Raw genomic sequence first — 12,479 nt, forward strand, 5'->3', positions numbered from 1 at the left:
AGGGGTTCAGAACCCTAGTCCAGTTGAAATGGTGCTTATGAAAAACTAAAGACAAAAATCAAACAAAAGTAACTATTTGATTCTGACAACTTTTCATGAGATAATTTCACTACAGGATCAATGGGCCCAAAGCCTTCATCTGTTCACTGTCCAACTGTAAATAATACCCAAGTGCTGATTATAAGAAAATATCACACTTATTGCTATACTTGGCTACATAGTCAAAATTTTGGAGTATAGTTGCTACTATAGGGAATCTCAGCAACTCAAATTTTTTAATGAAAATTACTTTTATAATGAAAACTTTTTATATGAAAATATCTCAAGATCACAATTAGGGGTTTTTTCTCTCCCCCCTCCCTCCCACCTCTCTCTCTTTTCTCTGTTGTACTTTACCTTTAGAAAGAAAGCTCAATATTGAACATTAATGACTAAATGATGAGGCAGGGAAGTCTAAAGTGAATTAAAGTATGCAGTATATCAATAGAATGTAAGCTGACCGGCAGAAGGAGTAGTGGCAGCTCACTCAGCTGCTGAAATTTACAACCTTTTTTTCTACTTTGTTGTTGTTGTTAACTTATACTTGCTCAAGTAGAAGATTCACCTATATTAGAAAAATAAGTTAAAAACTACTCCAAGACCCATTAATCAGAAATAACTATTGTTAACATTACATGAATATCTGTCCATATACATATGCACAAGAGAGAGAGAACTTTTAAAAACAGAATTGCCCTGCTAGTCTTAATTCTTTTGGTTTAATTTTGCTCGAATATAACAGAAATAAGAAGGGAAGCAGGATACATGGATAAACCTCAGATAAATGTTTCTTTACTACTAGTCCTTTAAAGGTTCCTATAAAATTAAGGAAAAAGGGATTTTAATAAATACTAATTGTCAGTGATTCAATTTGATTTGCTAATTATGTTTGCATTGTCAAGGCTTATAAAGTCAGTGTGCAGATTAAACAGCTGATTAATTACAGCACAGAGAGAATTTGTGAAATAGAAGACAGAGCTGAAGAAATTACCCAGAATCTGAAAGAAGGTAAAAATCTGGAAAATATGAAAAAAGGCATGAGCTAGAATGAGGGGGTCTGACACACATAATGTTCAACTGGAAAACCTGAAAGGAAGATAAACATGGGACAGGGATCATATTCAAAGAGATATTGTCTGAGAATGTTTCTGAAGTGTCTGTAAGACATGAAGTCTCAGACTCGGGTAGCACACAGAACCTTAACAGCATAAATAAAACAAATTTTCCTGGAACAGGATATACCTTTTGAGTTACAGGTTCAACTCTACAGCAATATGCAGTCTTAGAAAACTTTTGCTCTGTGTCGGCTCCCAAGATATGTCAAATATGCCTACCAGGAGAGAGGAAGGAGAGTGGAGGTAGGAAAACCCCATGAATAGCCCAGGTTCCCATTCAACAGGGATGCTATGTATCAGGTAACTTAATGACCAGAAAATAAGAGTAGAATGTCCCTATATGCCCTAGAACAGCACTAAAGGTGGAAAGGTCCCTCAAAACCTGAAATAAAAATAATAGCTACCATTTATTAGGCATTTATTAGACATTTGGGCCCCAGCTACTTAGAGACTGTGATGAAAGGAGTAGACAGATACATTGTCAGTGGGGGGTCCTCCTGACTACCACCTGAGCCCATGGACTCCAGATTAAGAAAACCTAGTTTACTGTTTTCCAGAAACGTTGTCTCAATTCTCACAACTCCCAGATTACAGGTGAGGAAACAGACTAGAAGGTGCTTGAAACCAGAGTGTCATATAAGTAGTAAGTAACAGCTACGAGTCAAGGTGTAGCTTTATGACTCAAGAATCTAAACTTTTAGCCACTGTCAATGTTACTCAAAGTATAGAACAAGGACCTCCTGCATTAGAGTCAGTTGTTCCTAAGAATGTTTTTGACTTCTTTTCCGCTAACACAAGGGAGCAGGGTTTAGCAAACTAAATTTTAATGAGCTCTGCAATAACATGAAACTGTCTATACTGTCTTTACAGGTCTTACAGTTTCATCAATTCTTTTGGAAAATAATATTTTTCTGACATTAAAATTTTTCTCTGACATATACACCCATTGTAGAAAATGCAAACAACACTGGAAAGTATTAAGATCGTTTAAATCACCTGAGATTCTGCCACATAACCAAAAACATTTCCAATGTCCGGTGTAGTTCCTTCTAGTTATATATATCACAGATTTCTGTCATTCTGTTTTGCAACTTTTGCTTTCACTTAACATGTTGAAAATATTTCCCCATACTATTCAAAACAAGACATTTTAACCTCTATATATTACTGTTACATTGTAATCAACCTATTGTTGAATGGCCCTTTCTAGGAGAAAAACAACACGTTTTTCAAATGAAGGGAATTGAACCATGAGGTCAGCCCTGTATGGCTGGGTATCCCGGGACTCCCAAGGGAAGGGAAGGCATGAAGGAAGGGTTTATGATTTGAAAGGGAGCAGGCCCTAGCAGCATGTCTGCAAGAGAAATTGGGGTATAGGGGGCTCCTGGAATGGAGTCTGGCCAATGGACTTTAAGAGAAGTGGTTTCTGATGCTGAGTTTTAAGTTTTCCTTTTCTATGATAGCCTAAAGTTTTCAGTAACCTCTTAATTCTCTAGAATCGAGCATCGGCTTCGCCCTCTGGTGCTGTACGGGTCCGTACATGGTGGGAGGGCCTATGACAGAGTACATGTCAGGTTGGGAGTTTGAGGCTCTTGGTATCTAGGCAGTTTCTTTATGAAATCCTGCTCTGTGTATTGTCATGTTGTAGGATTCAAGGAGTATTTTATATTTTAAAAATATGCAATGATTTATCCTGTATTTTATTGTTTTAGAGAGACTGACGGCATGTATTAAGATTACTCCTTTTAAAAAAAGTCCTTTTGTCTTTTGAGGAGAAGTCCTCCCTTTAAAGTCACACTTTTCTCACAGAGAACCTTTATCCTACACAGGTAGATGACCACTCTTACAAAACAAGGAAGCAATTATTCTAGGTTCTCTTGGTTTTCCTGCCAATCTCAATGGTCAGTCTGTGGAGCTGTCCAAGGTTTTATTTCTTGTCTTTCCTGTTCTGGCCCCTTTAATCATCATACAAAGAGGCAGCAGAGGGTAGTAAGGAAGAGCTGCAGACTCGTGTGACCTTGAGCAAGTCAAATAACGTTTCTGGGCCTCAGTTTCCTCATCTATCAAAACAGGGATGGTAATAAGAGCACCTAACTAAAAAGGTTATTGTGAGGATTTAATCGGTTACTCTTTGTGAAAGTGTCACAGTTCCTGGCAAGGAGTGAAAAAAGGAATCTTTGGATACCCTAATTTCTACCATAAAAGGGTTTTAAACTTAGGTTATTTTTCTCCTCAGCTCTTTCGATTTTGTAAATACACCCTGGTAATCATGAATTGAGGATGCCGCAACAGGAGGAGGAGGAAAGAGTGTTCACTGAGCTGCGACTTAGGGCTCCTAATCATGGCTCTGCCATTAACTAGCTGTGTGGCCCTTGTTAAGTTAATTGACCTCTCCGACTTGGATTTCCTCCTCTGTAAAATGAAGGACTTGAACTTCAATAAATCAACTCTATGCTTCAGTATTCGGTGAATCGCATTCCCTCCTTGTTTGTAGACTGGAAAAATATTTGGCACCTATCATTAGCCAGAGAGTCATAGCTGCGGAGTACACAGGAAGTTAGGGGTCCACTGCCTAAGTGGCACCAAAGGAACAGGGCCTAATATATGCAAGGACTCCACGCTGAGGGTGGCATTAGCGCTTATTTCTGCAGAGCCTAAACCCTGCCAGACTCACCTGAAGGAGCCGTCACTCTGGTTTGCTAGGAAACCCCGTTCTGTTAGGAAGATTACTGGGTCGCTGTCTCCCAAGGACACGGAAACCTTTTTTATCCAGAGGCTGGAGCGGCTCAGTACGAAGCGTGAGTTGGGAGCTGTGTCAACCCTCTTTCGGCTGTGTGGCCACTTCGCATCCGTGCTCTAGGAGGCGTCCTCTCTGCGGCAGGGCCAAACCCCCTCCTCGAGTGTCTGCGACGGGTGTCCCCGCGCCGCGCGCCCCACTCCCTCCAGCCCCTCCCGCCTGGCTGCCATAGAAACCGACCTACGAAGTCCAGGCCCGCGTCCCGGTACCCCGCGGGCCTCCCCTTCCCCCCCTCCGCCGGGCCAGCCCCCCGCTCCGGATTGGTCCTTCGGGAAACGCTGCGGGGCGACTGGGTCCCCTCGGAGGAGCCCGGGCCGGGCCGGTGGGCGGGGTTTGCCGCGGCCGCCGTCCGTCAGGTCGGCCACCCCTGACAGCTCCGGGAGCCTACAGCGCGGCCGCGGCGCCCCGACACACACGCACCGCCCGCGCCCGCGCCAACCACCGGGAGCGCCTGGCCGGGCGCCGCGCAGCCGACTCCGCGAGAGGAGCTCGCCACCAAGGTAAGCGAGGGCTGCGGGGCTCGCAGCCAGCACCCCACCCGGCAGCCCCTTCCTCCGCCAGGCTGCCGACCTGGGTGCTGAGGAGGGACGCCTCTCCTCCCCGTGACCCGAGGGGAAAGAAAGACACAACTCCTGGCGGGGGTGGGCGACTTGGGGTTAGGAGAAGGTTAGGTGCTTTTTAGGGGCTCCCCCTCCCAGGCCCAGCGCTCCTGGGAGGAAAGCGCGTTGGAGGCGGAGACCGGGGTGTGCCGGCGCATGGGGCCCGTGCCCGGGGGCGTGCGCCCGGGGTGCGTGTGCGCCTGTGTCCCGGAGTCCCGGCTTGGTGCGGGCACCCGTGTCTGGGGGCGCGCCCTGAGCCTCGCCCCGCGCACACCAGCTGCGCGCCACCAGCGCTCCCGGGCGCAAGCCCAGAGCTCGAGAGTTTGTATCGAGGGCCGGGGACCTGCGTGACCCCGGCTGGCAGTGGGCAGTGGAGGGAACTGACAGTGAACGGCTGTGGCCCAGAGGAAGGAACCCTCCACCACCACCCACGCCACGACGCGCCCTAAAGAAAAACGCTCCTTTTGGAAGACTGTACAAGTAAGGAAGAACCTGTCTCCTCTTCCCTGAGGTCCCTTCAGGAATATTAGGAGCTCGAGGATTGGGCGATGCGACCCGGAGAGGATCGCAACAGGGTCTTTAAAATGCCGTCTCCGATCAGCTTTGTGTGCCTCACACAATACCGGAGCGGATGGAGAGGTCCAGGCAACAGATAAAGGTGCTCCTAGCCCTAATAAGGGTAGCGGAGGTTCAGCCCTCTGCACTTTTTTTCTTCCTTTCTCTCTCTCCCTCCTCCGCCGTCCCTCCCGGCCTGTCTCCTCAACCCCTCCCCGTTTTCGTCCTCCCGACTTTATTAGACAAGAGGGCTCTCTGTTAGACCCACCCTCCCCCACCCCATTCCTCACCCCGTTTCAAACCGAGAGCGAAGGAACCACATTCTAAGCTCTCACCCGTGCAATTTCAGACAAGTTTGGAAGTTAAACAAATCGCCTTTGCACTCGAGGCCGCGGGAATCCAAAAGGGAAACAAACAAAACCAGACCGAAAAATCGATTCCAAGTTAAGTCAAGATTGCAAAGGGGAATCTAAAACGAGTATTTGTTCATGGCGATAGGAGTTTTTAATGTTTGAAAAATATGTATCACTCAAGTTTGCATCATCAGTATTCAATTTGATTCACAGAAGAGCTTCAAAAGATGGTTTCTGTTAGTGTTGCAAAAGCACTTCTAATTTTGGTTGCCATGGTAACTGAAGAAGTCGCCCGGCACTGTTGAGAGGCTGCCTGGCTGGATCCAGGAACTGTTCTTGAGGAGATCTCCCCACGTCGCCTCATGTTACCATGGTAATAATAATCGAGCCTGTAAGATACTTGTTTCTTTAAAGTACTAAAAGCCCAAGGCATGTCGTTGTTGTTTAATTTTACCTTTTCAGAGTGTGCAATTTGTGAAACAGATCTTCCCTCTCAGACAACTGAGAGTAAACACTGCCCTCCAGCCAATCAGTCCCGCTGGCCCAGCTCCCTTCCCACAGCTCTCTGCACTAAGGACGGAGGCCGAGGAGAGTGTTTGATGCTAAAGGAATCCTGGCCTGTGACCAGATCTCTCTCCCCATTAAGCGTTAAATTTGGAATCCTAATTAGCTTTCTAATTATAAGAGGGGGGAATGTGAGTGGGAGGCCCAGAAAGAGGCTAATAGGGAAAAAGCTAAGTCCAGCTCTCCACGGACTGGTGTTTTGTGTGCTGTTGAATTGCCTAGTAAAGTCCTGGTAGGTTTATTTTTGGCTTGACCACTGTTAAGTGGTAAGCCTGTAAAAACCTTCAGAGAGGCCTCATTCTGTGCTAGGAAAAAAATGTGGATTGATATTTAGTTTGAGGTGTGTGCTTTTTTTCTAATAACACTGCATTTAAAATAAAGACAGTTTTGTGTGAAATCTCAATTTCCCAGTAATAACTACAGATAGGCCATAGAGCCCTTTATGCTCTTGGTTTGGCCTTAGGTTTTCAGTTAAAAAGGCTTAATTTGGGCGGAGCAATGGTCCCATTCAAATACTTTTATTAGTAAGTGTTGATGTCTTTAAAGGACCATAATATTTTACACATTCACAATTCCTGAGCATTGAATCCTATAAATTAAATTTACATATTGATAGCATATGACTGGGAAATTTGAAAGCCCCTAGACTTACAGTTAAAAAAAAAAAAAAAGAATTTGTCCTAGTAGGTTAATGTTTTCAGCCAAGTATCTAGTTCCATTTTAAGAAACTTAAAAATTAAAATATAATGTAAAATCCAACTGCATTCTTTGAATCTCATTACAGTATTTCTCTAGGGACTAAAGAGCCTTAATTCATTGGCTGATTTTCTTTCAGTTGTTGAAAGGACAAACTGTTTATAAAATTAGTCTCGTTCTATGGTTGTCACTTCCTATGGTCATTCTAGAAAAAGTTCTCTAGAATTGAAGTTATAAATTTCAAGAAAAGAAGAAAATATTCAGATTTCTTATGAAGACAATAGTCTACAATTTGAATTAATCAGATCACAGTTCTTAAATTACTTTTTTCTCAAGAACTTCAAAAATAGCTCAACCATTATCATACAGTATACTGGGGAATATTAACCAGTTTTATGGATGGGCAAGTTGTGTTCTAAAGACTCAAGTCATCTCAGCTAACTACTTGGAAAATTAAGAGATGAAAACTAAAATCACCTGGCATGTCTATGAACATGAGTATCAGGTAGGACTTAGAGAAAATCTAGGTGAGAAGAGAGACAAGGTAGAGTGGCAGGAAGAATTTAAGATTATGAGAAAAATAAAACAGTAGGGAAAAAGTCTTAAGTGAGAAGAAAACTCACAGATTAAAGGAAAGGGAGTAAAAAGAAAAAATTGAGTGTAAAGAGAGTTGCACAGAAAAACAAAAACAAAAGAAAAACAAGTTGGAGAATAGGAAGCTAAAAAGAACTCTACTCTTCATCTTCCATGGAGAACAGAGAATCTGATGCTTTTCCAGAAAGCCCCCACTATCCTATTTAGCAAAATCCTCCAACTTAGAGGATCTCTGGGAGGCCTGAGTGGTGGACCAAAAATCTCTCTGGGTCACCGCTTCCTCAGTAGTATGGGCTGAGGCAGCCTTCCCATCTGCTCGCTAGACCTCCTTCTTCCCAATCCTTAAGCCACTAAGAAAGCTTTCTACATTTACACTTGTTGGGATCATTTAGTTGGGATAATTTGTAGACACACTTGATTATGTAATTGCAATTATTAAACTTTAAATTGCAGGTTTCACTTTTAAAAATCGCTTAAATTGTTATCAAAGTAAGGCATTCATCTAATTTTGTGAATTAGAGCATGTGAAAAGATTCTAACAAAACAACAGTCCCCCTCCTTGGGAGACTCTGCTCTTGGCTGTTTGATCACATACCTCCCCATTTCCAAATAATTCACTTATGTGACTGGTCCTTGAGTTACCAGTTTTAGACAGAATCTATGTACTTTCTCTTATTATAGGGGAACATATAGCTCTCTTACTCCACCCGTCCAACTTCCCCTTCCTCCATTTCTGCAACATAGTTGGTGGAAGAAAATCAGCCAGAGCACCATTAGTATAACCCTTTATTTACAAATACCAGGCAGGGGAGAGCTCCATAGAGCATCAGGCTTAGGGAAGGAGGACTAAATGTTTCCTAGGACTTTAGCCAGAGCAGCCAAAGTTCTGCTAACTTCAGAAATAGTTGGTCAAGGATAGAAAAGGGAGAAATGGCTCTTTCGGATTAGTAGCCATTATTTGAGTAATTTGGATTTTATACAGGGGAATGGGGAGGAAGATTCAGGGGCTAATGTCTTGTGCTAGGACAGTGAGGAGGAAGAGTGCAGGAGACAAGGACTTGCACACCTCTCCGTGGAAAATCCTGCCCTATCGTGCTTCTCACAAGTGGCATCGCAATGTTAATTAAATCAACATTGTGTTTGCATTGCTATGACTGTGTGATTATTGTTCACTGCAGGGCCAAATCGCGAACTATGGTTGTATTTCTTTTTCTCTACAACTATTTTGAGGAAAATAGTTTTTCATTTGTTTACTTTTTAGAACCTATCGCCAGTTCTTCTAGAGGCTCTTTAAAATGCCTCTCCTGGGTATTTTCCACACAATGAAATGCATCGGCCAATTGCCTTCTTTCTGGGACCCACTCCAGCCCTCCAAAATGGACCCCTCAGTTCTCCAGTCTGAACCAGTTTTCTGATGGCCCTGACACCCACTGGCATTCCAAGATTTCTCTTTACCTTCCTTCTGTGCTGATTCCCTGTTCCCCCTGTTCTCTTGTTTTCTTCTTTCTTGGTTTATGCTTTCATTTTATGGGGCATCCATTTTGCTAGCTTCTTAAGAAAGGGTACAGGAAGTAAATTTGGGGGACCTTGCATGTCTGGAAAAGTCTATTTCACTCTCACACTTAATTGATGGTTTGCCTAGGTCTAGGATTCTAGACTGGCTATTCATTCCTGCGAATTTCCAAAGATTGGTTTATTGTTTTCCAGCTTCCAGTGTTTCTGAAAGTTCATTGCCATTCTGATGCTTGATTCTTGGCGTGAAATCTGTTTTTTCTCTTTGGAACCTTGTAGGACTCTCTCACTGTTTTATGAAATTTCAGTAAGTATGGATTCACTTTCTATGGATTATGTTCAGATACTTGGTAGAGCCGGGAAACTCATGTCCTGCAATTATGGGGAATTACTAATGTAGGCATACTTGGGAAATTATTCCATTTTATTGGTTTCTTTTCCTTGTCATGTATTGATTATTGTTAATTGTATCAACTCAGGATTTTTAGCTTTGAATAAATTGGGTGCTGCCCTTTGGAATCATGTATGCTGCCAGACCAGTTTCTCTTTTCTCACCACTTTTGGTCTTTTAAAAACCGATCTCTACTCTCATTCATATAGTACCATATCCTTAGCTCTACTAATAGTTTTGGTACTCTTTGGGCATCTGCGTTACGGTACATATTGGTTGGAAGATGTTAATCTAAGCACAAAGACAGCAAATTTGCTACAGACTAATCAATGACGTGAAGGCCAAGCCTAAAATGATGGTGCAGGTTTCATGACCTTTCATGTCAACTATTGGTAACCTGCAGAGTAAAATATCTCTCTAGAATATAGACTTGTTCACCTTCACATTTTACAGTGGAGGAAACCAATCCTGAGATGTTAAGTGTGGAGTCATTTCTCCTGACTCCTTTCTAAACCATTATTCTTTCACCTTGTCTCCTCTCTCTGCTTGGCTACCTTGTCTTATATTTCTTTTTCTTTTCATTTCTTAATCTTCTTTTCTTTAGTATAAAGAAATATTATAGTTCTTTACTGTAAGACATATTATATTCATACATAAAGTATATATTCTAAAATAGTACATATTCCAGAGGCAGCAAGAAGTAAGGGTTGGACTTCCCTGGTGGCGCAGTGGTTGAGGGTCCACCTGCCGATGCAGGGGACACCGGTTCGTGCCCCGGCCCGGGAGGATCCCACATGCCGTGGAGCAGCTGGGCCTGTGAGCCATGGCTGCTGGACCTGCGCTTCCGGAGCCTGTGCTCCGTGTCAGGGGAGGCCACAACGGTGAGAGGCCCGCGTACCGCAAAAAAAAAAAAAAAAGAAGTGGGGGTTAAGTCTAATTCTGGAATAGCTTGCTGAGTTTGAATCCTGGCTCTGTGACTCACCTACAGTGTGACCTCGGGCACATTATTTTACCTCTTTGTACCTCAATTTTGGGGGCCTATAATAATGGTACCTACCTTCTAGGATAATTGCGAGAATTAAATGAGTTGATTCATGTAAAGCTCTTAGAACGGTGCCTGGCATACAATAAATATCAATGTCACTAGTATTCTTGTCAGAAGTACAGAAACAAATGTTAAAATGAAAGAAATAATTATCTTTAATTCTGTCTCTACTACCATCTATAATCCCAACTAGAGAGATGGCCATGGTTAACATTCCAAGGGTTGTTTCTTGGTAGTTGGAAAAAAAAAAAAAAAGGCATATTGTACATACAGTTTTAATGTTGCTTTTTCCACTTGTCTTTATAGTCTAAGCTTGACTGTTCAATATTCTTCTGTGGTGTATTTGCTTCCTGTATTGGCCCTAACACAGAGCCTTGCAAATTAGGTTCTTCATAAGTACTAACTGACTGGGAAGCCAGCTCTTCCTCCTGGACCCTTTGGGTTTGGAACAGGTGTAAAGAGGTCTTCCTGTCATGAATTCGAGAAGACTCAGTTACCTTTAAGACAGGTCTTAATCTTTCGCTAGACATTGAAAGCATTCTGGCATCTGAAGAATCTGGAGATGGCATCTGAAAAGTGTGGATCAGAACAAAATGAAGGGATACTCACATGAAAAGATGATGGAGGAGGAGAGGGAGGGCTGGGTGACAACCAGAATGGAAGTGGTGGGGTGGGACTCAGTGGGACCATTAAGCATGGAGGTGTGGGTCTCCCCACCCGCACGGCAGAGACCACATGGAATGTGGATCTGATATTTTGATTTTTTCCTTGGAACCTCAGCAATTAAGTGAGGCTGGGAAGCCAGTGAAAAGGCTTCTGTGTGCAGACACATCCTGAAAGCTGAGGCTGCTTTGATCTCCTGGGAGATCCGACGTGATCTTCCCCAGTGCATGACAGTCACCAGTCTGCTTCACTCACACAGGACCTATGTAGCCAGAAGCAGTCGACTTAGCAATGTTTCCAGAGTTCTGGAATTAAGCCTTGAGCAGCCCCAGTGAAGATTCATGCCGCTTGAGAGCACTCCATGTAACACTGAGACAAATTGATGTTAGCGGGTTTGTGTTCTGTCATGTTGCACGTGCTAGAGAATTACTGTCTTCTCGGGAAGCAGAGAAGTTCTTCAGAGGCTTGTGGTCTGGGTGGTGGGTTTTGGATGGAGATATATAGAAGGTGATGTAGAAGGTGAGGAGGAATGCTTCTGTCTTGCCTAAACTCAGGCTTCCTTAAGAGTCACCCTCTCTGTATAGCACATCACATCCATGTGAGAACTAGTCTGTGTAGTTTGGTGACTACTGTCTGCCGAGAAAAGTAAAAAAGATTTAAAACAATAAAACAGGTGACATAGTTAATAGCTATAGGAAACAGGATGCAACATTTCTTTAAAGGTTAGTATATAGCAGTGCTAAGTTAGTATATAGCAGTGCTAAGTAAGTAGACTCTGGGTTTAAAGCTGTTTGTCTCATTGATGGAATGTTCAGTGATAGTTGAAATTTGGTGACTTAAACCTTTTTTGTTCAATGCTAGATTAATTGGTGAAAGTTGCCCATCAGAACAGAGACTAAGATGCAAATACAGACTATTACTCCCATTCTTGGCTAATAAAATACACTCTGATCATATTTAATTATGATTAAGTTTTTTTAAAAAACCTTTTAAACTTTTCTGAACTTCTCGTTTAGACAAATACCCTTTGGACATAATCAACAGCACTAGTTCTTGTAGCAGACAGTGAGGTACAGATTTTCCTACCCTTTACATTGCCTCACATTCAATGGCCATTAAAAAACACAACAACCCCCATTTCACTTTCTGTTTCCCTGACCTACATTTCCTTATCTTAGCACTTGCTTAATCACAGGGGCAAATTCTTTCAGGTTTCATCTCATTCAGGAAGTTTTCCCTGAACATTGACCATACCCCACGTGTTCTCTGGGTGCCCACCCTACCTGTACATATGTCTGGCCCAATGCTTTGAACGTTATATTTAAATTATCTGTTTTAGGTGTCTACCTTGCCCCACTAGCTGATGATTTAATCGTACCTATGTGGCTCTTGGGGAGGACCTCGTACCCACTGGCTTAAAGTAGGCAGGCACTTAAAAATAGTCTGCTGACCTGGATATTTCATCTTGTTATTGGAGGAGTATCCCACAGCCCTAGCTCTGAGGGAGGAAGAGAAACTGGGCTTTCCAGCCCCTACAGCAGAAGAAGGCAAGGAAG

General features: G+C 43.1%; 1 protein-coding gene across 2 annotated transcripts in view; it reads left to right on the plus strand.

The window, feature by feature from the left end:
* The first annotated feature begins 4,301 nt into the window (after positions 1-4,301).
* Positions 4,302-12,479, plus strand: part of NIM1K (NIM1 serine/threonine protein kinase) — a 70,967-nt gene continuing 62,789 nt past the window's right edge. For both annotated transcript variants that reach the window (XM_067730623.1, XM_067730624.1), the window contains exon 1: positions 4,302-4,451. The gene's annotated coding sequence lies outside the window, so the exon portion shown is untranslated. The remainder of the gene's footprint in view (positions 4,452-12,479) is intronic.

Source organism: Pseudorca crassidens, chromosome 3 (assembly GCF_039906515.1).
Source record: "Pseudorca crassidens isolate mPseCra1 chromosome 3, mPseCra1.hap1, whole genome shotgun sequence".
In the NCBI taxonomy this organism is placed as follows: domain Eukaryota; kingdom Metazoa; phylum Chordata; class Mammalia; order Artiodactyla; family Delphinidae; genus Pseudorca; species Pseudorca crassidens.